The sequence below is a fragment of the Emys orbicularis genome, chromosome 3 (genome assembly GCF_028017835.1).
Source record: "Emys orbicularis isolate rEmyOrb1 chromosome 3, rEmyOrb1.hap1, whole genome shotgun sequence".
NCBI classification, from domain to species: domain Eukaryota; kingdom Metazoa; phylum Chordata; order Testudines; family Emydidae; genus Emys; species Emys orbicularis.
Genome location: NC_088685.1, coordinates 46082098 through 46109877, shown reverse-complemented (window position 1 = coordinate 46109877; position 27780 = coordinate 46082098).

The following is a 27780-nucleotide window of genomic DNA, read 5'->3' as shown; positions in this document are numbered from 1 at the left end:
AATCCTCTATATTATCAGAAATATCCTTGTCTTGTATCAGTATGGTCAGTTCAAATACTCTGGCTACGAGCCAATATTTGTCACAAATCTGATCATTTTTATGGACCTAATATCTTTAATAAATATTAATGCTTTAGACTCTCTCTTTGGTTTCAAAAATAAATAAATTGACTTCACATAATTAGTCTTTTTTATCTTAAACTTGATTTAGTTGTTGATGTGCCATAGTGTATCATACACCTGTACAAACTAGCCCATTCTATGACACTACTTGTGTTAGAATTATCTGTCAGGGGGAATACCAACAATTTGTGCATGAGCTATTTTATGGATTGAAAGTCCAGCCCTGGTTAATAAAATTGAGTGTGCTGAGACAGCTTGCCCTTTTGAGTTGCCTCATTAACTTTTCAATTTTTTTAGGTTATTAAGAAATATCTGTCTTTTGTCAGTCTAGACTCTTCTAATTAATTCCAGCTTTAACCATATAGTATTGGTACCATAATGCTGTAATAAAGAGGTGTTGTAATACTGAAATAGCTGATTTGTACTGTTAATTCAATAGAAAGATTATACACAAAAATATGATCTCACCTTAATTCTGGTGAACTCTGCAGATTTGGCATCTTTTTGGCTTCATTTCAAGGCTGGTATTATATTCGCGGTGCTTGAGCAATGTATTGAAATTGAAGATGTCTAATAGACAGTGATGGGACGCCTGTACTGTGGATAATGACCTTATTGACTGAGGATGAATGTAGAACAGAAGATTGAAAGACAGTGTCCTCTGGGAATGCCGGGGTTGCTCAAACAGAATAAAGGCTATTTGAGTGTAACTGATATTTATGAAGTTAAGTGACTTGTTCCCCAGGAGCTTCAGTTAAAGAGCTTGTTCTTTTTGATCTTGACCTATAACTCTGTTAACTATACTTGGGAAAAAAAAGCTGCATTATTTTATTGTCAGTCTCAGTTTTCTATTTTTAATTCTTGAGTGGTAGCAAGGATTCTGCCTAAGGAGATGGTATTATAAGGACATTGTGTGCATGCTGAAAAATGGGTGGGGGAAGAAGGAACCCAATCTCTCTGTGGAAAGGAGAGTGTGACACATTCTGAACTGTGGAGTTTGGTATAAAATGAAAAATTTTAAGGAAACATGCATGGTACAGTTACCAGAAATATCTTGTGATTGACATATGTTATTCATATAGCTAAACAATGTGAATGAGTGTTCTAAAACTCTTACCATGAACAGGAGCAGAAAGTAGGAATTATCTGAGTTTATTTTAATTCTTGATTTTTAAAAAATATATATTTTTAATGGTAAAAACAAAATGAGTTAATGTATCTGTATAAAACAAATTAGTATTTTTGTACAGTTAACTTGTAAGATGTACAGAATCACATACTCTCTTGGTGAGCAAGTTCTATTGGATCATCTAATCTAAACCTTTCATGAAATTACTAATACGTTTGGGGAGGGAGATTTTTCTTCATTAATTGTCTTTGTTTGTTTGAAAACTTCAGTAGATTTTAAAAACAACCCTAAAAGAACAAAATTCAGTGTGGCTTTCTCTTTTACTGACATGTTTGTACATTAGCAGCTTCAGGAATGCCAGAACAGATCTCAGAATACTGATTATTATATGAAATGTAGCTGGAGCCATGATATTATTATTATCAGGATACTAAAGAGAGAAGGTGTTTGAGGTAATATCTTTTACTGAACGAACTTTTGTTGGTGAGAGAGACAAGCTTCCGAGCCACACACAGCTGAAGACCTGAAGAAGAGTTCTATGTGGCTTGAAAGGTTGTCTCTCACCAACAGAAGTTCGGCCAGTAAAAAGATATTACCTCACCCACCTTCAGGGCCGGCTCTAACTTTTTTGCTGCCCCAAGCAGCAAAAAAAAGCGCCGCCCCCCTGAACCGCCCCCCCGCCGAGCGCCACGCCGCCGGAACCCCCCCCCGAGCGCCGCGCCCCGCGCCGCCCCCCCCGCCAAGCGCCGCGCTGCCGGAGCCCGCCCCCCCGCCGAGCGCCGCCGGAACCCCCCCGAGCGCCGCGCCCCGCGCCGCCGGAGCCCGCCCCCCCCGCCAAGCGCCGCCGGAACCCCCCCGAGCGCCGCGCCGCCGGAGCCCGCCCCCCCCGCCGAGCGCCGCGCCGCCGGAGCGCCCCCCCCCCGTGGAATGCCGCGCCGCGCTGCCCCCCGCCACCCCAAGATTGGCCGCCCCTTACCAGGTGCCGCCCCAAGCATGTGCTTGGTTGCCTGGTGCCTGGAGCCGGCCCTGCCCACCTTGTCTCTCTAATACTGATTATTAGTATTAGTTAACTTTGTCGAACTAGCAGAATAAGCAAAGGAGCAGTAGACATTGGAGCTCAGCCACAATCCCATTTAAAAAAAGATTGGTGTTTGCCATTGAAATCAATGGGCACAGAATTGGGCTCACTATTTTTGCTAAAGTCCAGGCACTGTTATTTAAATTGCTCTCTCCAAAAGAGGTGCATTTTTAAACAAAATGTAACCCAGATAACATTCCCCATCAGACTAAACCTAAAAGATAAACTATCCTTAAAAACTCATTCTGAACTATATCATACTATTTGTTAGAGTTATTTACCATAATCCATAATTATTGACATTGACAGCAGTAATTTGCTATAGTTAACAAATTTTGAATATCAACAGTTTAAAGTATGTTAATATGTGCAATTTGGAGTAATTTTCAAATGACAGTGGAGGCTTCATTTTAATAAAAGGACATGGCTGTACAATATTTGATTGCTGTAAAACTCTCATGTAGTGTATTTGAAAATAGAACACTTTAAAATATTAATGAAATAGATTATTTAGGCTTTATTCACCTTTTTAGAAAATCTGGTTTTCATCATCTTTTACCATGACGCCGTGGGTTGGTGCAGTGTTTGCTAGGTCACATTCCCCGGACTTTTTTAAAGATAAAAATACCCTTTCGTCTCATGTCCTTTGTTCGTTTAATTTCCTCATTTCCAGAAGCCTGTTTTAATAGACCTTCACATACAGCCTTGTACAGTGAAATTTGTTAACATACTGAGCTATGGTTACTCCACCTTTAACACATATCATTAGTAATCCCACTGGGTGATTAAAACCATTCTTCCTATGGACCTACTTATATCATCACTACAATTCCCTGGGCACTTTGGGTGAGAAGGTTACCGAAGAACTAAAATGTGTCAGACCTGCTTTTGCCTTGTATTTCCCTCTAGAATGTGGCACTCGCTCATGCACTTAATTCAATTTGGTTCCACTGTATGCATCAGGGCTTAACATATTATAGGCTTGAAACTCAAGTCGTTAAAAGCCTATCATATCTTTCACAGATAGGTATCTGAAGGTGTAAAGAAATACCAAGCTTATTACTTTGATACTTGGACCCCTGAGGAGTATACTATCTTTTCATGCAAAATATTCAGACAAGGGTGCAAAGCCTGATGAATATTTGGTTTCGAGATTTTTCGATTTAATCTAATTATTTTAACAATGTATGTAACCAAAGAAAAAGATGTCATTAAGTGCTAGCTTTTTGTAGTTGTTATTAGTGACTCAGTGTCATTTTTACTAACATTGCTTGTAAAGATATGAATTTAGTTCATTTTCTTGTACTGTAAAACTGTGGTTGGAAATAAGTAACCACCGATGTCTTGGGTTATTGTTGGATTGCTTGTTTAGCTGGGATCTGCAACACTGACTGTCAACTAACTTGCATTCTTGTGTTGGTGAACATATAGGCTGTTTATTTTCCAGAAAAAGTCTAAAGAATTATGCATTCAATTTTCAAAAGTGAGCTCCCAATTTTGCAAGGTACTAATTTAAGCGTGGGAGCAGTCCCATTGGCTTTACTGACATCTGTGCTTTCAGTTAGGCACATATTTAGGTACCTTGCTGAATCTGGGCCATTGCTTTCCCTTTTGGAGAGCTGGAGAGCTAGACCATGCATGGACTGATGCTGGAATACAATCTTTTCCTCAGTATTATTTCTTCACGTTCAGTGCATAAATATAAACAGCATGTGAAAAAAGAGGGAAACTTTTATATAGTTATTAGTTATTTCAAAACCACACAAGCACTTATCACTGTATTGTAGTGAACATTATCAAAACCCATTCAGTACCTACAAGCCTAAGCAGTTGGTTGTCAGAGAATAAACCACTGTTTAGTACTTTTGTAATTGTAATATGTATAGTATGTAATATTAGGGGCAGCTAGGACTTTGGATAGGTATAAATCCAAGGTATAAACTTTGTATAAGTCTAAAAAAATACACTAGCCTAAATTGTAGTAAAATAAGAAGCTAATTCAAAGGTCTCAAGACTGTCCAAATGCTAAGAAAAGTCTCAGTTAGAAATATATATAAAAAAAATTCTTATAGTTCCTGTGATATGGGGAATTAATCAGTATTAATCTGAATCTAACTATGGGCCTAATCCAACACCTGTCAAATCAATAGGAGTCTGTCTATTGACTTTAATGGAAGTTGGATCATGCCCTACTGCTGGTATTCTGGGTATTAGGGAACCATTTCAGTTTAGTGCCCATTCCTACCACAGCTGTGATTTTTGGAGGGAGAAACTTTAATATTCTCTTTATAACCTTTATGGTAAATTAGAATAATCTGAGATAAAGAGCAGAAAACTAACGCTTTTGAGTAGACTGATTTACTGTGAAATATTACAATATGCATTGCAGCAGCCAGAAACATAAAATAATCTGTTGTGGAAGCTTTGGTATTAGAAAAAAATAAATACGGTAAAGATTTATTACATAATTTGAAGCACCAAATTAAATTCAGGGACTGTTTGTGTCACTTTGGGAAAAAAATATTGTGTAATGACTCAAAGTAGGTGGAAAAGACATGTTGCTACACTGAAGAAATTCTGGTTAATTAAAGTAGCAGCAATTTACTGTATTAAAATCATTGTAAACTTTAAATTAGTGTATGTCATTGATTTGTTTACTGTCAACCCGTTATAAATGCTGATTAAAAGAAATTCACAAATGTTCACATCTATCATGTATAGAAAACCACTAGACTAGTTAGCTTGCATTGTTACTCACGGAGCATAAAGTTTCTATAATGCAAAAGGCACAGATGACACAGCATACACTTTAATTTAGGGTACGGTACAGTGCAGTGGAATGATAGATTAGACACCACAAACAAAAATTAATTATTGGCAGTCTTTATTCATCTTCTGTTACTGGCATATATTTGCTACCACAGAACATGTAAGAAAGAGCTGAAGGATTCAAACACCCATGACAGTTGTTAAGAAATAAATAGCCTATTTATTTAGAAGCCATCTATGTTTTTATGGCTCATCCAAAAACTAGCAAAGCATAGTCATTAGGACACTGCTTTTTCCTAAACTTTTCCTTTTTAGCTTCCAACAATCCAACAAAAAAGGTTTCTTGGTTTCATCAAAACAAAGCAATTGCATACTAGGCTACTGCAACCAGAGCCAATTAAACCTTTTTTTTTCTTTTCAAAGAATATTTTAGACTCCCAATAACAATCTTGCTTATGTTGCCAATTACTCTCCAGTTGCTCATTTTATTCATTGCATTGGATGCTTTTTAAAGCACATTCCTTGCAGTTTTAGTGTTCTGCTGCAGTGTCTCAATAAATTAAGGAACTCTCTAGAAATATATATTATTTTTATATATCCAATCTTTCACTAGTCTTTGTGGATCATAGGAATTGCCATACTGGATCAAACCAATGGTCTATCTAGATCAGTATCTTGTTTCTGATATGAGTCCATTCTATATACTTAGGAAGAAGCTGCTAGATTTCCTATAAAGGACTTGTCTGGAATGACATACCCATCAGGGAAGTTTATTACTATTATCACTATTTATCACTAAGTTTATCACAGTCAGTTACAGGTTGGTTTATTCCTTGGAGCATGGGGATTTATAATTTCTACTTTTCATCCCATCTAATGGAATTTTCCCCATCTAATGGAATTATGGATAGCCTCATCATCAATATAAATAGCCAATCTTCTTTTGAACCCTTCTTGGCTCTTGAGTTTAATATTATTTTGTGTCAATGAGTTCCATAGATTGACTGAAAAAAGTTTGTATCCATTTTAAATGTATTGCATTTTAATTGGCTGTCCACTTGTTCTTTTATCACAAGAGAGAGCAGTCCTGAATTTATCATCTTCATATTAATCATTATTTTAGGTATTTTAAAGGCACTGAATGCAAATAAATTATCCTAATTTTAACAGTGATTGCTGATGGTGAAGTCTTTCCAGACTTCCAATCATTTTCATTACCGGTCTCTCTGGACTACTTTTATTTCTGCTATTTCTTTTTTAAGATGAGAGGACCAGAAGGAACATAATGTTCTAGGTGAATATGCACTCCGATTTATGTAATGTCATCATAATAGTTTCATTATTTTCTATTCTATTCTTTATACATCCTGACATTTTGTTTCCTTTTTTAACTGCAATTCACATTGTTCACTATCTACCTTTCTGAAGTAAAGCTGCACAGGACAGTTAAAGAGGAAATGCAACAAATAATAACATTCAGGGCCTGATCCTGGCACAAGCTTACTCACACAAGTAGGTTTTAGTCAATGGATCCATTTGCATGAGTAAAACCAACTCACATGAGTAAGTTTGCAACCTGAAGCAATGAAGGAAGGAACTTTTGGCTGGAATAAAAGGCTTACTGAGGTCTCCAAACAAAGTTAACTGTCACTGGAATAAAAATGTTGTCACAGGATAATAGTCTTCTGTTGGTATAGTATAAATAAGTTCTTGCAAAGCCAGGATGTGTATTTTCAAAGCAGAATGTACTGATCAGAGTTCCGTGAAAATACATTCATTATATGAAATGAGTGAACTATTTTTTTTCTGGTGAATATTGGTACAGCAAAGTGAAAATTGTTTATATCATTAAAGGACCCTTCCTGTGCCTTTTGAAAACCAATGGCATTTACTTCAATGGGAACAGGATATGGCCCTAAATACCTGTATTTTGATTACTTAAGAGAACAAGTCTGTTATACTTTATCAAAAATATTTTACAATTCATATTGTGTTTTTTATCAGTAACCTTGGAATGTGCTCTCATCAGATTTTAAGATAAGCAGGGTCTGATCTGATTGGTGCTTGGCTGGGAGAGCTCCAAGGAAAATGGAGCTGCTCAGAGAGATTCTTCAGATACTATGAAGCCCATGGATGCAAAGTCCTTCATCCCTCTAAAAGGGTTGTAATGCAAAGCAGCTGCATCTAAGCTTTCATTTAAAGCCCAAATAAGATTTTAGCCCTTTTCCTTGTGAAAATAGCCTTAAAAATGTAAACCAATAATTAGGGTGGAATAAACAAGTGGTAAGAGGGGGTGTATGTGTAACCTAAAGATCTCCTCTGCCCCTCGCACAAACACACTTTTCATTTACAGTGAAAGTCTGACTTGTATCTCAAAGAATAATCTTGCTAAACTACACCCACATTTCTCAGGCTGAGCCTCTGCATGGTGACTGTGGTGGGCAGAAGTCTGTAATGTTTAGTATTAGGGGGTGATAAAAGTAGTTTTACAGCCCCCTAGAAAAATGGTGCTTGCAATGCATCATGCACATTTGCTCTAAAGTCCTACAAGTCATTGCTGATCATTATAAAAACTGGAAAGAAAGGTAATTAAAATTGTTAATTAAGTGAAGATAATCTGGATGATTTAAAGAATTCAATTATGTAAATTCTTTGGCCCTGGTGAAAACTTACCAAGGCAACTAACATTTCAGTTAGAGAATTCTAGGGGGCACTGGATGATGTATAGAATTGTAATAGGATGCAGAGCTTTTCAGAAAGAGCTGATTAACAACCCCCACTACAATTCAAAGATGTCAAAGTCATGGGGCAAACAAGAATACAAATGCTGTCATTTTCTGTGCAAAGTGCAGCTGTTTGAAAACAGTAAGACTGTGTTTGCAAACATTGTTTCAGATTCTAAATGGCTTTTTAGTCAACCATATTTTTGTCCCTTAATGTCTGGTATTTGTGTGAATGTATTTGTGGATAGTCATCAAACTGTATATGGTAAAAAATTCCAGTGTTGGGTGCTGGCAAACAGTTAACCTTGAGTCTTTGCTGATCATTATTTGTGGTATGTGTTAGATCACATGGCATTGATTCCACTTTCTGATTTGATGAATGAAAAAAATGTAAACAGCAGAACAACCATAAATGGCTAACAACTAATAATGAATACTCGTTCATTTGCATGTATATGAAAAACAGACATTCCCTAATATTTGTGCAAATAACTAATTCATACAAACATGTACAAATAGGATCAGTTTGTGAACAGTTCAAACACAGAAAAAAAGTTAACTCTGATAACAATTCATTGTTATATATTTTATCTAAAATAATTATCTAAACTGCAAGACTACCTATGAATAAGACTCCTTTTCATAGTCAAAGTGCCTTGAAGTATGAACTAATCCTCATAACGACCATGTGACAAATAAATAAGAATTTTCTCTGTCTAGCAGGAACAGCTAATATTGACTGGTCTTAGTTACAATTGATAATGTGATAGCACACTAAGCTTTGTATGGCTATAAAATACTCAGATAATATATAACAACATGACTCAATGGTTAGGACCCTAGGTGTAGCGAGACTTGGATTCAAGTCTGTACTCCACCACCCACTTCCTGTGTGGTCTGGAGCAAGTAATATTTCTCTACCTCACAGTGGTGTTGTGATGATAGATTAATTAAAGATTATGACATGTACAGATGCTACTGTACTCGGGATCATATGAGTAACTAAGATAGATAGCAACATAGATCTCTCCTATCAATGGCAGTACTAGTGTAATAATAATAATCATTGAAATATAAAAGTGAATTGGTATTTATTTATTTTCAGTTATAAATATTTTGAATACTTTGACTCTGAAATTGCTTAAACTGAAGTTTGTCCAGTACAATTATTGCCATTTTGTTACATTTTAAATTCTTCACATGCATGAGGGAATGGAAGAAGCAACACAACTCAATTTATGATTAATCAGAGAGACTATTACCATTTTTATGGAATTTAATTTTTCCTACCAGGAAAGGATGAAGGGAGATCACTGGTTAAAATTATCTTTCATTTTGTTTAAAATATTTTCTATATTGAACTATAAAGGACTGTGGTTACGAGTAGGTCTGGTTGAAAATGAACCCTTAAATTCTTAATCCCATTGGAACTCCATTTTCAATTGGAAGTCTTGAAAGAAGGTAGAGAAAGAGTTTATTTAATTGACATACTTCTGATTTGTCCCATGCAGCAAGATAATTATTCTCGGTAATATCTCTATGTAAAATTGGATTTGTTTACAAAAAAGTTCAGGGATTGTGGATAAGGGGTCTAGGATGAGGAGTAACAGGTCATCAGAAGAGAGTGCTAACTTATAGTGTTGGTCAAAAAGTGTTTAGTCAGTGAAATGAATGACTTATGTTGTTCTAATTCATGAACTATGGAATATACAGTACTTAATATATCAAAAGCTTTTACAGGACTTGCATATAAATAAGGCACTGAATTGCCTTTCATGCCTATACAGTATTGACTTACTGAACCAAAATTTTCATAACAGTAGCTAAATAAAATATTAATTCTCATTCTGAGGATCTGAATATATTGAAAACAAATATATTTTTGCAATAATTTTCATTTTTAATAATAGCTTTATTTTTTTCAGTTTATAGAGAGTGGCTATCACATTTTTCTTCCACGTGTGTGGGTATATATACCTATCTATTACAATAATGATATATCTCTATTTATAGTTAGCTGTATCTCAGAATAATCATTAATGTATTACGACATGGGGAGAAAATACAGGTATGAAAGGGCTCTTTAATCAAGTGGAAAAAGGCATAAAAAAACAATGTCTGGAAGCTGAAGTCAGACAAATACAAATTGGAAATAAGGCAAACGTTTATTTAATAGTGAGGGTGATTAACAATTGGAACAAACTACCAAGGGAAGTGGTAGATTCTCCATAGCTTGAAGGCTTCATATCCAGACTGGATGCCCTTAATTGGCTCACTACAGGGTTAACTGGGTGAAATGTAATGGCCTGGGTTAATGCAGGAGGTCAAACTAGATGATCTAAGGGTCCCTTCTGGCCTTAAACTCCATGAATCTATGACAAAAATATTTCACAGCTCACTATGACTCTCCCTATTCAACAAACTTTCACCTATTTTGGCATTCTGTGGCCTTTAATGCACTTGAGGCTGGACTGGAATAAGATAATTCCCACTCTCCACCCTTGTCTTGTGGTGTTCTATAGTGTAAGTAGCTTCAGCCTAGCTTTCAGCTTGCAGTATCATCTAGTCAGGCTATTATCAGGGCTGCCCGGGGGGGGGGGGGGGGGGGGGAGGGAGGGGGCGGCAAGTGGGGCCATTTTCCCCAGGCCCCGGGCCCCGCAGGGCCCCCACAAGAATATAGTATTCTATAGTATTGCAACTTTTTTTTATGGAAGGGGCCCCCGAAATTACTTTGCCCCAGGCCCCCTGAATCCTCTGGGCTGCCCTGGCTATTATAATGCAGGCAAGGTAGAGGGGGTGGCTCTTGTGTGATGAGGACATAGATGAAAGAGTGCTTCTTGTCCACTGATGATGTGTTGATCAGCAGGAACTAGAGATATGTAATCTTTATCTGTTATATGCTTTAATGGTGGTTGCATGAGCACATTTGATTGATTGCAGATGTCTAGGGATCAGAATTTGGGGTGCTGGTTTGCATTTCCTGCGGGTATTTCTTTCCAATAAAACTTGGACTGGGGAGGAGACATACTGGGTGTTTGCTGTGGTGTGTGGATGAAGTATGCCTGGCACCACTGGGCCGCACTGTGCTGTTGCTGTGAAAAGAGGCAAAACTGCGCTCCAGCACAATAGTAAGTGAGGTTGCAGGTGGGAAGCATTTTTTTTCATGATCTAGGTGCAGACATTTGCATGGATGAGGTAGGCAATTCCTGGTAGTGAGGGAGGGAGGCTGTGCTCTCTGGGCCAAGGCTTTCAGAGCTCCCAGATGCAGAAAGTGAAGCTGCTGAGCTGCTACCAGGCTGTGGAAGAGAGCACCCATGCTGCATCCAGCTGAGAGGAGGAGGAGGCGGCCAGTGTTGAGTGTTTATCATTCAGGATGTTTTCTTTCCTCTAAAAAGAAAATTGTAAATGTTGTGAGGTCATTTTGTGAAAGTTACTCCGGCTCCTTTGCTTTGTTTCCTGGGTTGGAAGGAGAAGAGAAATGAAGCTGCAAAGCCTGGAGACCAGCCATTTTACTTCTATTCAAATTCCAGATTGTTGCTCCTTTTTGCTTCCCAGATGGTGTCATGTCCTGTCCTTTGTTGCCATAGAAAGGAGGGGTAACATTGTGTAATCAGTAATACCATGCAGTTATGATTCATCTATCACAATTTACTGCATAGTTTGTCTAAATCAAATCAGTGGTATTTTCAGGCTGATTAGTACCAAACACTTGGCCTTCACAGCATGCATTAGTTTATGGAATTCATTTCTGATATGATTCTCTTGTATAGTGTTATAAAATGTCTTGAATGTGCCATTTACTCAGGTTGCAAAGATATTCTTAAAATCCAAAGTATTAAAACACTCATAAATATTATTACATGATTGGGGCTAGTACCTAGATAGCAAATTACCAGCTTTTGGTACAGAAGGAACAATTATTTTGAAGCTCCAGGGAACTCAATACATATAAACCTTAAGGAGATCCTTCTTACCCTTGGTAAATTAAAACCAAAATGATAACCCCCCCCGCCCCAAATGGACAGGCTAAAGAAACGTCCACGCACACTTAAATAAAAAATTCAGAAATATCTTTCAGTAAAATTGTACATCTGAGACATTTGGAGAAGCTGTTGTAGAATGTATTTGTACAAACTGTTTTATTTTCCCACCAAAATTTGTGGGAATTTTTTACGTCTTTAATGTGCTCTAATTAGTAGGTAATCTGAAAAGTGTTCATTTTAGTTTTAATGTGATGAAAATAAAAGGTCTGAGGCATGCATGGAGATGTTATGCAAGCAAGAAGAAAGGTTATTTTATTTATTTAACATTTTGAAATCTGTGGTAAAACTCTCATTAAACTGCAGTGCAGTCAGACTGAGGTCTAATGCAGAAATTCCGATTGTTTTATCCATGTGGTCATACTAAACTGCAACCTCTTAGCATTCTGCTGTTTGGTTTGTGTGTCTCATGTAAAGTGCTGAACACCCTCAACCCCCCCAGCCCTTATTTCCAGTTAGATCTTCTCATGTCCATGATGCTGATGTGCATAAAAATGCTTGTGATCAGAAATTCATATTCAGTTCTTCATTTCTGGAAGAAGCAATAGTAAAATTTGAGGTACAAGCTTTATTCTTCCATGTTTATAAAATTACTATAAAAATGAAAAAGGAAAAATAGCAAAGCAAGAATATAAATTTGTTACTGAACTGTTTCTCCAGTAATAGCATGCTCTGCTCACTCACATAAGAATATTTCACAAGCATCCTCAATCTTTGTTTTACAACTGCAAAGATCAATAATATTTATAGTACTAATATCCAATGGCAACTCTCCACTCCCCCGTACAACTTAGGATAGGATATAGGGCTCCAAAACTACTGTTAGAATGCCAAAGACCACACGCTTGAAAAATGTAGAAGACTGTGCTGATGGGGAGATGATAGATTCCTAGGTTCCCATTCAGTCATTGTGTACTTCAAAGAGCTGGTGGTTTTCAGATTCAGGCCTTACCTTATGTTCCTGTTGTGTATTTTTGTTGGTCTGGGTTGATATGGCAAAATCCAGATTCTTAGCTTTCTCTTATCTGAACTGGAACACAAATTAAGATTACTTTTTCTGTTTTTTTTTAAACTATCTCCCTCCAGACAACATTATCAAAACTGGATTAAAATCTTCAAATATAACAAAATGGAGGTACAGGTTGGTTTTGGGGCTGACAGATATGGAAATCATTCTAATCCTAGTAGCCCTGTCTCCAGGGCCGGCTCCAGTTTTTTTGCCGCCCCAAGCAAAAAAAAACCCAAAAAACGGAATGCCGCCCCTTAAAAAGGGCCACCCCAAGCACATGGAACGCTGGTGTCTAGAGCCGGCCCTGCCTGTCTCTGATTTGTTTGGCTGTTTAATCTCTGTATTTTACAACCTCCGGATCATGCAAAATGAGGATTGTACATTCCTACCTTAGCGATGTTGTGAATGAATGTTTTTACAGTTAATGTTTTTGATAGCACTCTGAAAATGTAAAGTGCTACACCTCAGTGCAAAGTGTTCTTAAAAAGAATACAAGAAAGCATACTGTGAGTATCACAGTGAAAATAAGAAAAAGAGATGATGTAATTTGAAAAGCAAGTCCATATCTTCTAACACACTGGATGCTTCTTGTCTGTATTACAAAGATAACAAGTCATGAATTGGGAAGCTAGCTGTGAGAATACAATATTCCTTGAACTTGAACTCTTCTGGCATGAGATCTGTCTAACATTACATTCAAAACAACTGTGTAAACAAGAAAAATCACACTTTTCAAAAGCTTACAATCAAATGCCCTCCAACTAAAAGTGCTAAGTATAATTTTCCAAAGCTTTAGAAATCTTTACTGATTCGTTACTGCCCCATAGACATAAGCTCACTGAGAACTCACAAATGCAAAGATTTGCCCTACTGTATTTAAATATATATGTGTGTGTATGTCTTTAATTCATACACAGCAAGTGTTGTCTGAACAAAATTCTAACACGTAAAGAACTTCGTTCTATCTTTCAGAGTCATTTTGAAAGTGATTAGATAACTATTGTGATTATTCTAAAATTATTTGGTTTGGGGAATTTTTAGTGTTTACAGTTATAGTTTGCTTTTCTTACACACCATTGGGCCTGATTCTGATTTATCACTTAAAAAGACTTTTTTCCCGTGCAAGCCTATGGAATAGTGCTTACCTTTACATGCTATGAATTTTTCCATGGATTTCTAATTTACACATATTACAGAAATCTTTTCAGGATTAAGGCCTAAATCAGGAGTTACTCCACTGAAGTCAGTGTGAGATACTTATGAAGCCCATTGTTTTTAATCCTTTTTTAAAAGCTTGATGGTTACTATTTTCCTTCCTGTTTTGTTCTTTCCATCTGGCAGATGTTGGTTTCATGCCTTGTGTTTTAAAGGAAGATGAAGTTCCTATAATTTTTTTGTCTGGTCTTTTCCTTATTTATGCATCTGGAGCATTGATGATGGCACTACAGTTCCAGAAATATGGTTTGTTAGTTAACTTGTGTCCCATGACTGGTTGGCTGGGGTTCTGTTTTTGTTTTTTGAATACTGGGTCCTATATTGTTTTCAAAATCTAACTTAAAATTCACAGTCTGCAGTATTTTTTTCACCCGATTAACATGGATTTAGATTGGGTCAAGTTTTAGGACTAAATTCCTGTGAAACCTAATATACTAGAAATTATAAATATGCAGCCAAATTCAAATTGGGAAGATATAAGCTATTATCTCTTCTATTAAACAATGAGTTTAAAGTAATTCCAAGTTCTTCTCTTGGAATAGGATATTTTAAATGACTGATATTCATCTAGTGAGGTTCCCAATGTATTCTACAAAAAGATATTTCTACTATACACTATATACCAGAAAAACCACTGAAATAGAGTATCTCTGGGATGTAAAGAGGCAGCATTTATCTGCGTACAGTGTAAACACAGCACAGTTCAGGATATAAATTCCAGTTGAAATCCTGGTTGGGATTTAAATAGCTATCATGTTATAGCCCAATTGGAATAGGGCCAGGACAGAAGTGCTAACACACTTACTTTAGTGAGATTTTTTGGTAAGATCTTAAATGACCACACGTAGGTAGTTCTTCAATTTTACGTGTTATCAAAAGACCAGAATCTTGAACAGCAACAGCCCTCTAACCACAGGCTGAGGCATTGGTAGACTATAGTACAAGAGGCAAGGGTTCCACCCCCAACTGTGTATGTGAATTTTAAATTGGATCCCAAATTCTTCCCCCTTACATAATAAGCTTTATTTTCCAACTATCCTCATAATAATGAACCTATGATGGAAAGAGGCCTCAGAAACTTTAAAATTATGCTGGACAACTCATGAACAAGTCCAGATTCTGGATATATGACTTTTATGACAAAGGCTTGAATCCAATGAGTGCACCTTTTGCCCTAGCCTCCATTTCAGTTTGCAGACTTCACTATTCTTTAGTACATGCCTATTCCAGGCCTAGCCTTATATATTAAGAAAAATAGTTCTATCATAAAAAGGCTCTCACAGTATCTTCTCTGCCTTTTTATCATCTGTTAGCAACTTTTACAAAGTTTCCTGACTCAGTTCTATGACTTGCTTCACCATTTACAATGGGTTCAGTAGGGCTATATCTGTGTAAGTAGGACTGTGTTTGGCCAGGTTTGAATAGGATTCAGTTGGCTTCCTCATCTGTCCCCTCTGTGGATAAAAGTCCCCTCCTAAGGAAGGGCAGCCATTTGGCCACCAGAGAATGAACACACACCCTTTCTGTCCTTCCTGCGTGTGATTGCCTGGCTGGATCTCTAGCTATGTTGTGGGCTAGCCAGATTACCTTTTGAAGGGTCAGGAAGGGATTTTTCCACCAGACAAGCATGAACTATGTCAAGGTTTTTTTTTTTTTTCCCCCCCCTCTACACAGCAGCCTGGGGATCTGGCTGGTTAGTTAGGATAGTTAAAGGAGAGTAGGGGGAAGATAAACACTCACATCTCATGTCCAGTGAGGTTAGACTAAGTAGCCAGCTCTTGGAATAAACCTGAACTCAGGGACCAGGAGACCACTGGCCCTCACCCAAGTTGCTTTGGGATGAGGGTGGTCTTCAGTCTTGTACAGACTGAGTCTGAATGCATACTGTCATGGGCACCCACACAAAGGGAGGGTGGATAAGGAATTCCAGCATAGGCTGAACCATTGTTTGAGGGGCAACGGGAGTAAAGCTGAGTGTTGTCTCCCTTCTCTCTTGGTCAAATTGGGTAGTAATACCGTATTGGTGTATTACCATAACTGCCTGGTAGTGAAGAGGGGCTGGCAGTCCTCACCTATGTTGTTTTTGGATTAGTTTAATAAATCTGTGGCCTGCTACGTTTAACACATTTCTGTTGTCAGTGTTTTACTTCATGTCTTTTTGACCAATGATTTTGCAAAGAAGGGAAGGCTTTAGGCCAAAGTGAGCAATGACATTTTAAATAAAATAAAAAATAAACTTCACTATATTAAAAAGGTACCAAAATACTATTTCATATTCAGCAATTGTGCCTATGTGCAAATTCAACTTCAATGACATTCCATGTAAAAACAAAAGAAGGGGGGAGAGGAGGGGAATTTTGTCCCAGTTGTTTTCAATCCCTGTGAAAACAGGTATTTATTTTATATGCTATTTTAATTTTGTTCATGCTGAATAATATAGGATATTTTCCAAATGTTTGTAAGTGCTTTCAGTGTCTAAGAAGACACAAAGCTAATGATTGGCATATAAACTAGTGTTTGATGACTGTTCAAAAAGTCTATAATCCAATACAACATTCATCAGAGTCTTGCTGATACATACGAAGCCCAATGGATTTTGGTGAAAACATCTAAGAGAAAAAACTATACTGTGTCTGTGAACATTTAATTTATGTCTGCAGTCCAGCAAAATATAATCGCCAAATGCCACTGCTTATATTTTTTTGGAAAATTACAGATGATGCCATGGCAGGAATGAAGTGAGAAAGCAAGGTGCACAAGTCATCTATCCTGATGCCTTTTGCTGTTCCATCAGAGCTGCTTAATTATGAGAATATTATCATTGTGATGCTTGAAAAATTGTATTTGTAAATTGCATTAATTCATGAAAAACATGTACTGAATTAACTATGTCTCTATACTAAAAAAGGAGTAGACAGAATTAATTCGATATTGGCAAACTTGCCTATCACCTGTGTTTTAAATGCTCTAATATATCTGACTTCCAACATGACCTTGTGGAGCCTGACCTTCTGTAGCATCAGGAGAGAAGGCCAAGGAGTCAACTTCCATTACCTAGTAAATAATAAATTAGAATATCTTACTGTTATAGCATTTTTCATCCATAGATCTCAAAGACTTACAAAGTATGTCAGTGTCATTATCCCCCATTTTACAGGTGGGAAAACTGAGGTACATGGAGGAAAGTGACTTGCTAAAGGTCACCCAGCAAATCAGTGATAGAGCCAGGAATTGAATCCAGGTCTTCTGAGTATGTGTAGTGCCTTATCCACCATGCTATGCTGCCCTAGTCAGCTCCCAGTTCCACACACCAGAGGCAGACATCCTAGGGCAGCCTCCAATCTCCCAAATTCAGCAGATTCCATAGCCTAATTTACACAAATGGCAGGAACAATTATGATGAACTTTTGTCCCTCATCTCCTCCGAAGGTGGTGGTGAATAGAATCCAATAATGTCCATCACCAGGACCAGACTTCAATAGCTTAATCCCAAATGCAGTTTTGTTAGTGCCATTGCAGTGTGCCACCTGGGTGTGTTCGGTAAAGGGGTTAAAGTTACTTCACACAGGACATTTAAAAAAACAAAAAAACCTCTCTTCTTCACTGAGCTTTGTTTATTCTCATTTTTCAGAATGTTATCACCATTTTAATGCATATCTCTAGGTGACATTTATATCACTGTGTATGCTTATTTAGTAACCATGATTTTAGCAGCTGCTGTTTATGGGCAGGGTGTTAATGTCTAATATTGTAACTGCTGTAAGAAAACATCCAAACAGATAATCTAAAGTCTTTAACAATAGCATGATAGCTATTTGGATAAAAATAGCATTTTATTATATGAAGTTAAATATGAAGAAGAACTCTGTGTAGCTCAAAAGTTTGTCTCTTTCATCAACAGAAGTTGGTGTAATAAAAGATACTACCTTGCCCACTTGCCTCAGTTAAAATAGATGCATTTTTGATATGAGATTCTTTAGCTACAGGTCCTCTGAACTCAATGTAATGTAAATTTGAGTGTCCCTAACTGGTGAAATAGCTTGGGTACAGGAATTCTAGAATGATAGGTTTGGGCAATGCTGATACGGACATACATGTAATGCTGAACTTGTCACTAATATAAAGTTTGGCAGGAGTTTGCACTATGGGTCACACAAAGTAGTTCAGGATTAGTGGAGAAGAATGCATGATGATTTTTCAAAGCAGAAGCTAAAATATGATGATGGAGCAAACAGCAAAGATAATGAATGCTCCTACTGTACTACGTTGTTGGTTTCTACATCAAGGATATTGATTCAGCACTGCCACCTGGAACAGACAAGCAACAACAGTTCAACTCCCCATAGGCAAGAAGAACCCTATGTAGGAACTCATACCTGCAACTGTAGCTTCCCAGGGCCTGATGAAATGCATCCTAGAATACTCAAGGAGCTGACTGAGGAGATATCTGACCCATTAGTGATTCTCTTTGAGAAGTCCTGGAAGACAGAAGAGATTCCAGAAGACTGGAAAGGGGAAAATATACAAAAATATACAATCTACAAAAAGGGAAATAAGGACAACCCAGGGACTTACAGACCAGTCAACTTCACTTCTGTACCTGGAAAGTTTATGGAGCAAATAATTAAGCAATCAATTTGCAAACATCTAGAAGATAATAAGGTGATAAGTAACAGTCAGCAAGGATTTGTCAAAAACAAATCATGTCAAATCAACAAGAAAGCTTTCTCTGACAGGATAACAAGGTTTGTGGATATGGGGAAAGCAGTAGGCATGGTATATCTTGATTTTAGTAAAGCTTTTGATACTGTCCCATGTGACCTTCTCATAAATAAACTAGGGAAATGCAACCTAGATGGAGCTACTATAAACTGGATCCCAAACTGGTTGGAAAACCATTCCCAGAGAGTAGTTATCAGTGGTTCACAGTCATGCTGGAAGGGCATAACAAGTGGGGTCCCGCAGGGATCAGTTTGGGGTCCGGTTCTGTTCAATATCTTCATCATTGATTTAGATAATGGCATACAGAGTACACTTATAAAGTTTGTGGATGATACCAAGATAGGAGGGGTTGCAAGTGCTTTGGAAGATAGGATTAAAATTCAAAATGATCTGGACAAACGGGGGAAATGGTCTGAAGTAAATAGGAAGAAATTCAATAAGGACAATGGACAGTACTCCACTTAGGAAGGAATAATCAGTTGCACATGTACAAAATGGGAAATGATTGCCTAAGAAGGAGTACTGCAGAAAGGGATCTGGGGGTCATAGTGGACCACAAGCTAAATATGAGTCAATAGTGTAACGCTGTTGCAAAAAAAGTGAACATCATTCTGGGATGTATTAGCAGGAGTGTTGTAAGCAAGACAGAAGAAGTAATTCTTCCACTCTACTCTGCTCTGATTAGGCCTCAACTGGATTATTGCATCCAGTTGTACGCACCACATTTCAGGAAGGATGTGGAAAAGTTGGAGAGAGTCCAGAGAAGAGCAGCAAAAATTATTAAAGGCCGAGAAAACATGACGTATGAGGGAAGATTGAAAAAATTGGGTTTGTTTAGTCTGGAAAAGAGAAGACTGAGAGGGGACATAACAGTTTTCAAGTGTATAAAAGGTTGTTACAAGGAGGAGGAAGAAAAATTATTTTTTATTAACCTCTGAGGATAAGACAAGAAGCAATAGGCTTAAATTGCAGCGAGGGAAGTATAGGTTGGACATTAGGAAAAACTTCCTGTCAGGGTACTTAAGCACTGGAATAAATTGCCTAGGGAGGTTGTGGAATCTCCATCATTGGATATTTTTAAGAGCAAGTTAGACAAACACCTGTCAGGAATGGTCTAGATTAGTCCTGCCACGAGGGCAGGGGACTGGACTAGATGACCTTTCGAGGTCCCTTCCAGTTCTATGATTCTATGATTTAGTTAGGTGCAGGTTTGCTTAATTGATATTGTAAGGAAAGGAACATTTTTGCTGCTGTCAGGCTTTTAATGGATAATAAATAGGTTCCAACCATTCCTAAGGTGACTTTCAATCTTGTTTATAATCATTTGTATTCAGAGTTTATTGTTAATTTTGTTTATTACTATTGCCTTTGTCACAGTACTTTAAATGGGGTTCATTATATCAGGAAACCTGGCAAGACCTCTTTAAAAGCAATGCTTATAATGAATGCCTTAGCATAGGATGCCAAGGGGCAGGACCCAGACTTTGAAAATAAGTAACTCTGTTTAAATCTATGAAGGGGCACGATCACATATGGAAGTCACAAAAAATCAACTGTCCATAAATGAAGGCATTCATGCTGAAAATTTTCAAACATATCAAGCTTGAATATGAATCCATTCACCTTATGCACATTTGACATAATTATTACTGTGTTTGCTGATTGCCACAGCTGTGGGTTTTTTAAGATTAAGGCTTGCTGATTTACATTGTTATTTGTATTGTGATATTTCCCAAAGGCCCTAGTCAGAATGAAGGCCTCATTGTGCTATGTGCAGTATAATTGTATAGGGGAAGAGAGAGTCCCCAGCACCAACCCCCTTTCACCTAGCCATGCATGAGGATAGGGAAAGGGATGTATTAACCTTTACCTCCCTGTACGGTTGTATAATATGCTAGAGCATTCTAGCTCATAGTTAGATAGTCCCTGTCTCAAAGAGCTTACAGTTTGATTAAAGACAAGTTGCAGTGAGTGGAGCAAAAAATAGGAAGAAAGTTGTTTTTAAAAATATTGTTGTCTGTTTCTACCAATTTGTTTTTCAGATAACTCTTTGTATTTCTATATTTAGGAGGTTGGAGCTGAGGGGGCCATGGCAAGAAAAAAACAGATAGATGAAAACATAATAGCAGACAGATTTGCTTCCTTGGAGTCAGGTGGCTGAATGGAGATGATCCAGAAGAGAAACTAATGTAGGAGAGCTACATTATTATTGTTATGAAAGGGACTTAATGGCTTGGCCATTAGTTGATATAGTTACACCAAGGTGAAACTCTAGAAAGACTTAACAATGCAATGCCAGTAAATGCACCCCCTGGTAGTCTCAAAGGGCTACTGTGATATTAATGACCCAGACTCAACTCTGGAGGTCACACAGCCCCAGAGGTAGAGTGTGAAGCTAGCAGGGTTTCACATGTTCAAAACCCAATGGTTGGGGGCTGGAGAGACTATGGGCTTATTTCCACTGCAAAGGCTTTGCCAGTATTCTTGCTGCCAGTATTGACTAATGGAGAGTCAGCTAATACTGGCAAAAAGAGTTATTTTAGTTAACCCCCTCTCTGAACAACATAAACTATACCAACAAAGGAATCATTTACTAGTATAAGCTGTTTATACCCAAGGGCTTGCTGAAATAGCTATGCCAGTTGGGGGGGGGGGGGGTTCCCCCACACTCCTAACTGATGCCATTATGCCAGCAAAACATTGTAGTGTAGACATGGCCAATGTGTTAAGCTGTAAGCAGACAGGTTTGGGCTGAGGATGTGTGAGAGTCCCTGGAAGAGACAAAGGCAACAGAGCTATCTCTTGAGACAGGTCAGAGATGACAAGGTTAAAGTTTATTCCAAATAGGATTGTTTGTGAACTCTTTTTTTTTTTTACCACTCCTGCTTCAGCAAACATGACTTGTGTATGTTTTTATATATATACATATATATAAAATATTGCTCCGAGAAAATACCTGACCTGACTCCATCACTGATTTCTTCTTCAAATGGGAAACTGACCTATGAGGCTCCAAAAATCTACTACAGCTCAGAAAAGCATTATCATTATTTATTATTTTTATGACATTAGTATCTAGAGGCCCTCAGTGATGATAATGTCAAAAAGTTGTTAAGATGCAGTAGGACTGCTGGTGTGGCTGCTGGGGCAGTTAGGGGCTTTAGCGTTCTACTTGCAGCATGCTGGTAAGCAGGTGACTGGAGGTAGATGGGGCTATTGCTCTGAAGCCAAATCCCCTCCCCTCATTTGCTGCCCCTGCTTATTATTGTGGCTACTGGGGGATTTTAGAACCCCTGATCCTGGAACAAACTTGTCGAAAGTTTTCAGCCTGAAGTCCCCATGGAAAATAATGCACTTACTCCATGTGCACTGAAGCTTCTGCATACTGTGGGCAATTAAGCAATGTGAAAATATGGGTTTACACTAGGACCAGTGGGCAATTTTCCATTAAAACTATTTCACACAAAATTAGGTTTTTGAGTAAAGATATTTTTCATAAAGTGTCTGCTTTCTGATTTTGATTTGGAAGTGCTGCTGCAGTGCCTCATGCAATCTGATTGACTTCTGTTTCTATTAGCCTCTGTGGGCTGGGCTCCCCAGTCTGACTACATCTCCAATGTTGCACAACAGACAGGGACTCCCATGATGCACTGCTTCCAAGAGGGAAAATAGTGGTGTATCAGGAGAGATGTACTCCAATAGATTCATAGATTCATAGATTCTAGGACTGGAAGGGACCTCGAGAGGTCATCGAGTCCAGTCCCCTGCCCTCATGGCAGGACCAAATACTGTCTAGACCATCCCTGATAGACATTTATCTAATCTACTCTTAAATATCTCCAGAGATGGAGATTCCAAAACCTCCCTAGGCAATTTATTCCAGTGTTTAACCACCTTGACAGTTAGGAACTTTTTCCTAATGTCCAACCTAAACCTTCCTTGCTGCAGTTTAAGCCCATTGCTTCTTGTTCTATCCTTAGAGACTAAGGTGAACAAGTTTTCTCCCTCCTCCTTATGACACCCTTTTAGATACCTGAAAACTGCTATCATGTCCCCTCTCAGTCTTCTCTTTTCCAAACTAAACAAACCCGATTCTTTCAGCCTTCCTTCATAGGTCATATTTTCAAGATCTTTAATCATTCTTGTTGCTCTTCTCTGGACCCTCTCCAATTTCTCCACATCTTCCTTGAAATGTGGTGCCCAGAACGGGACACGATACTCCAGTTGAGGCCTAACCAGAGCAGAGTAGAGTGGAAGAATGACTTCTCGTGTCTTGCTCACAACACACCTGTTAATACATCCCAGAATCATGTTTGCTTTTTTTGCAACAGCATCACACTGTTAACTCATATTTAGCTTGTGGTCCACTATAACCCCTAGATCCCTTTCTGCCGTACTCCTTCCTAGACAGTCTCTTCCCATTCTGTATGTGTGAAACTGATTGTTCCTTCCTAAGTGGAGCACTTTGCATTTGTCTTTGTTAAACTTCATCCTGTTTACCTCAGACCATTTCTCCAATTTGTCCAGATCTTTTTGAATTATGACCCTGTCCTCCAAAGCAGTTGCAATCCCTCCCAGTTTGGTATCATCCGCAAACTTAATAAGCGTACTTTCTATGCCAATATCTAAGTCGTTAATGAAGATATTGAACAGCGCCGGTCCCAAAACAGACCCCTGCGGAACCCCACTCGTTATGCCTTTCCAACAGGATTGGGAACCATTAATAACAACTCTCTGAGTACGGTTATCCAGCCAGTTATGCACCCACCTTATAGTAGCCCCATCTAAATTGTATTTGCCTAGTTTATCGATAAGAATATCATGCGAGACCGTAGCAAATGCCTTACTAAAGTCTAGGTATACCACATCCACAGCTTCTCCCTTATCCACAAGGCTCATTATCCTATCAAAGAAAGCTATCAGATTGGTTTGACACGATTTGTTCTTTACAAATCCATGCTGGCTATTCCCTATCACCTTACCACCTTCCAAGTGTTTGCAGATGATTTCCTTAATTACTTGCTCCATTATCTTCCCTGGCACAGAAGTTAAACTAACTGGTCTGTAGTTTCCTGGGTTGTTTTTATTTCCCTTTTTATAGATGGGCACTATATTTGCCCTTTTCCAGTCTTCTGGAATCTCTCCCGTCTCCCATGATTTTCCAAAGATAATAGCTAGAGGCTCAGATACCTCCTCTATTAGCTCCTTGAGTATTCTAGGATGCATTTCATCAGGCCCTGGTGACTTGCAGGCATCTAACTTTTCTAAGTGATTTTTAACTTGTTCTTTTTTTATTTTATCTGCTAAACCTACCCCCTTCCCATTAGCATTCACTAGGTTAGGCATTCCTTCAGACTTCTCGGTGAAGACCGAAACAAAGAAGTCATTAAGCATCTCTGCCATTTCCAAGTTTCCTGTTACTGTTTCTCCCTCTTCACTAAGCAGTGGGCCTACCCTGTCTTTGGTCTTCCTCTTGCTTCTAATGTATTGATAAAAAGTCTTCTTGTTTCCCTTTATTCCTGTAGCTAGTTTGAGCTCATTTTGTGCCTTTGCCTTTCTAATCTTGCCCCTGCATTCCTGTGTTGTTTGCCTATAGTCATCCTTTGTAATCTGTCCTAGTTTCCATTTTTTATATGACTCCTTTTTATTTTTTAGATCATGCAAGATCTCGCGGTTAAGCCAAGGTGGTCTTTTGCCACATTTTCTATCTTTCCTAACCAGCGAAATAGCTTGCTTTTGGGCCCTTAATAGTGTCCCTTTGAAAAACTGCCAACTCTCCTCAGTCGTTTTCCCCCTCAGTCTTGATTCCCATGGGACCTTACCTATCAGCTCTCTGAGCTTACCAAAATCCTCCTTCCTGAAATCCATTGTCTCTATTTTGCTGTATTCCCTTCTACCCTTCCTTAGAATTTCAAACTCTATGATTTCATGATCACTTTCACCCAAGCTGCCTTCTACTTTCAAGTTCTCAATGAGTTCCTCCCTATTTTGTTAAAATCAAGTCTAGAACAGCTTCCCCCCAGTAGCTTTTTCAACCTTCTGAAATAAAAAATTGTCTGCAATGCAGTCCAAGAATTTGTTGGATAGTCTGTGCCCCGCTGTGTTATTTTCCCAACATATATTTGGATAGAGCAATGAGGAAGCTCAACATATAGAGGAGAATGGGAGCTTGAGGAATCTGAACCACAACTCCCAAGGGGCACCATGGAAGCATTTCCAAATTTAAGTGTTTTGGTTTTCAGCCAAAATATTTCAGTTTTTGAATTTCTGCTGAAAATCAAAACTAAGTTTCTAATTTTGTCAATTTTCTGTGGGAAAAGAACCCAATTTTTCAATCAGTTCTGATGTATTCAGGTGCGTGCAAAGACATCCTTCAGTTTTCTCTATTTTGAAAGCCTGGTCCATAATGACGTATGGTTTTTCATTAGACTGTTGATTGTGACATCATAAACAGAAAATAGTGACTTCACTTCCAGATAAGAAGCCAGAAGGGAAGACAACAGAATAGAGAATTCAGAAATTTAATGGTAAAACTCAGCAGTAACAGTGAAAATGAGAACAACACTTAGAAAAGGATTTTGTCATTTTACAAAAAAAGATTTTTCACTAACATCTTTTGGATAGCAGGGGCTGAATTTTCCAAGCTGTCCACCTGAATTGCGTTGTTTCTGTTAAAATGAGAAATTGATGATAGATGATAGAGTCAGGTATTTGTCTGGTGCAGTCATGTTTAATTTACAAAGAAGGTACATCCCTGCTTCCATGAACACCTTAGGGACAAACAATTTCCTTGCTCACAATTTCCAAACCTGCCTTTCTAGCCAGTTTTGTGCCCCAAAGAGCTTTGCCTATGCTGATTTTCAGGGCCATACTCACAACTGCCCCTCTGACTTTCTGGTGGCTTTCTCATTGCTTTCTGCTTCTGACACAAATACTGGGCTAGGACAGTGGTTTGTTGGAACTGTGTGCCCCAGTCTCAATGCTTACAATCAGTCCCTAGAAAAAACCCTTTGTTCACATGACTTAGCTGCTGAGCAGCCTTGTATGTGGCCTAGAGCCTTGAGCATTGGCTTCTATTGTCTCCAGCTATTTTACGCCCAAGGGAGCTTAATTGCTTCTTCCATTCAGTCTAAATCAGTGGTTCTCAACTTGCGGCCCATGAGCCGCTTGTGGCCCAATCAGCCCACAGCTGTGGCCCACATGACATCTTCAGGACCATACAGGTAGTATTGGATGCGGCCCACATAACACATTGTGGCCCAAAATGGTAAATAGGTTGAGAGCCTAAATGATTACAGTGGATGAGAAGCTGGATATGAGTCAGCTGAAGGCTGATGGCATATTGGGCTGCATTAGTAGGAGCATTGCCAGCAGGTCAAGGGAAGTGATTATTCCCCTCTATTCGGCACTGGTGAGGCCAAATCTGGAGTATTGCGTCCAGTTTTGGGCCCTCCACTACAGAAAGGATGTGGACAAATTGGAGAGAGTCCAGCGGAGGGCAATGAAAATAATCAGGGGGCTGGAGCACATGACTTATGAGGAGAAGCTAAGGGAACTGGGCTTGTTTAGTCTGCAGAAGAGAAGAGTAAGGGGGTATTTTATAGCAGCCTTTAACTACCTGAAGGGGAGTTCCAAAGAGGGTGGAGCTTGGCTGTTCTCAGTGGCGGCAGATGACAGAAAAGGGACAATGGTCTCAAGTTGCAGTGGGGGTGGTCTAGGTTGGATATTAGGAAACACTATTTCATTAGGAGGGTGGTGAAGCACTGGAATGGGTTACCTAGGGAGGTGGTGGAATCTCCATCCTTCGAGGTTTTTAAGGCCCGGCTTGACAAAGCTCTGGCTGGATGATTTAGTTGGTGTTGGTCCTGCTTTGAGCAGGGGGTTGGACTAGATGACCTCCTGAGTTCTCTTCCAACCCTAATCTTCTGTGATTCTATGATGGGTGGCTAGCACACCTTTTAGGTTTAATTCTGATTGCCTGTAGATCCAAGACACATTTGATGGGCGCCATTAACACCTTCCAGCATAACAATATGTTCAAGAAGGTATTGACGTGAGTGCAATATCCTGGTTTATGTATGCAATCCACGGTCTAATTTACCAATATCCACTGAAAACAGGGTGCACTTTTATTGTCCCATCTTTCAAATTGAGCCTCAAATATCATCCATCTATTTCCCCTTTATCATTATTATCAGGGAGGAGATGAGTCCATTAGGCTATGGGATTACTCAAAGGGAGAAAGAAAATCATTCCCAACATAGATGACAGAACTAATTAAATGATGATTTAATAAACATAAGAGTATATTTCAGTCTTGATGAATGGGAATCTATACACATAACTATCAAAGCATTAATGAGTTATATATACAAATTCTGATACACGGAGATATGGATATTCAGAAACATTAAAAGGGGTGGTGATGAGTAAGAGGTCCCCGGGCTAAATAATACATTGTTTGTGCAAGGAAAGGGTCAGCCAAATCCATTAATGCCCTCATTGAGAAAAATCTGGTGGCATCATGGATTTAGATCTAATTGAAATATTTTCATAGAATCAGAAAAATCTGTGTTCTGTTTTTTCAGTAGAAGACACAAGCTATTCTGAATGTTGTGTGCATCTGGTGCTGTTTATCAGAGAGTTATATAATTTTATTGGTGTCAACCTCATCAGAGATTTTGTTTCTTTTCTTTTTATTTTCCCCCTGTGCTCTCTGTACTGTGTCAATCAAAATTTACACTGCTGTTCTTCTCATGGCAAGGTCAAGCTCTCTGCTCTGAGGAGATAATGAACATCATCAGCAAAGTCATAAAAAAGGTTGTCAGCCAAATTCCTAAAGAAGCAGATGGAAATGTACTGTGTGTGATGGCTTGAAAAAGTTCCTTAACCTGAACTAAATGGCCATATGAAAACCCAGAAAAATATACAATGACCATTGGAAAAGCACAAACTGATCCTTAATATATGTC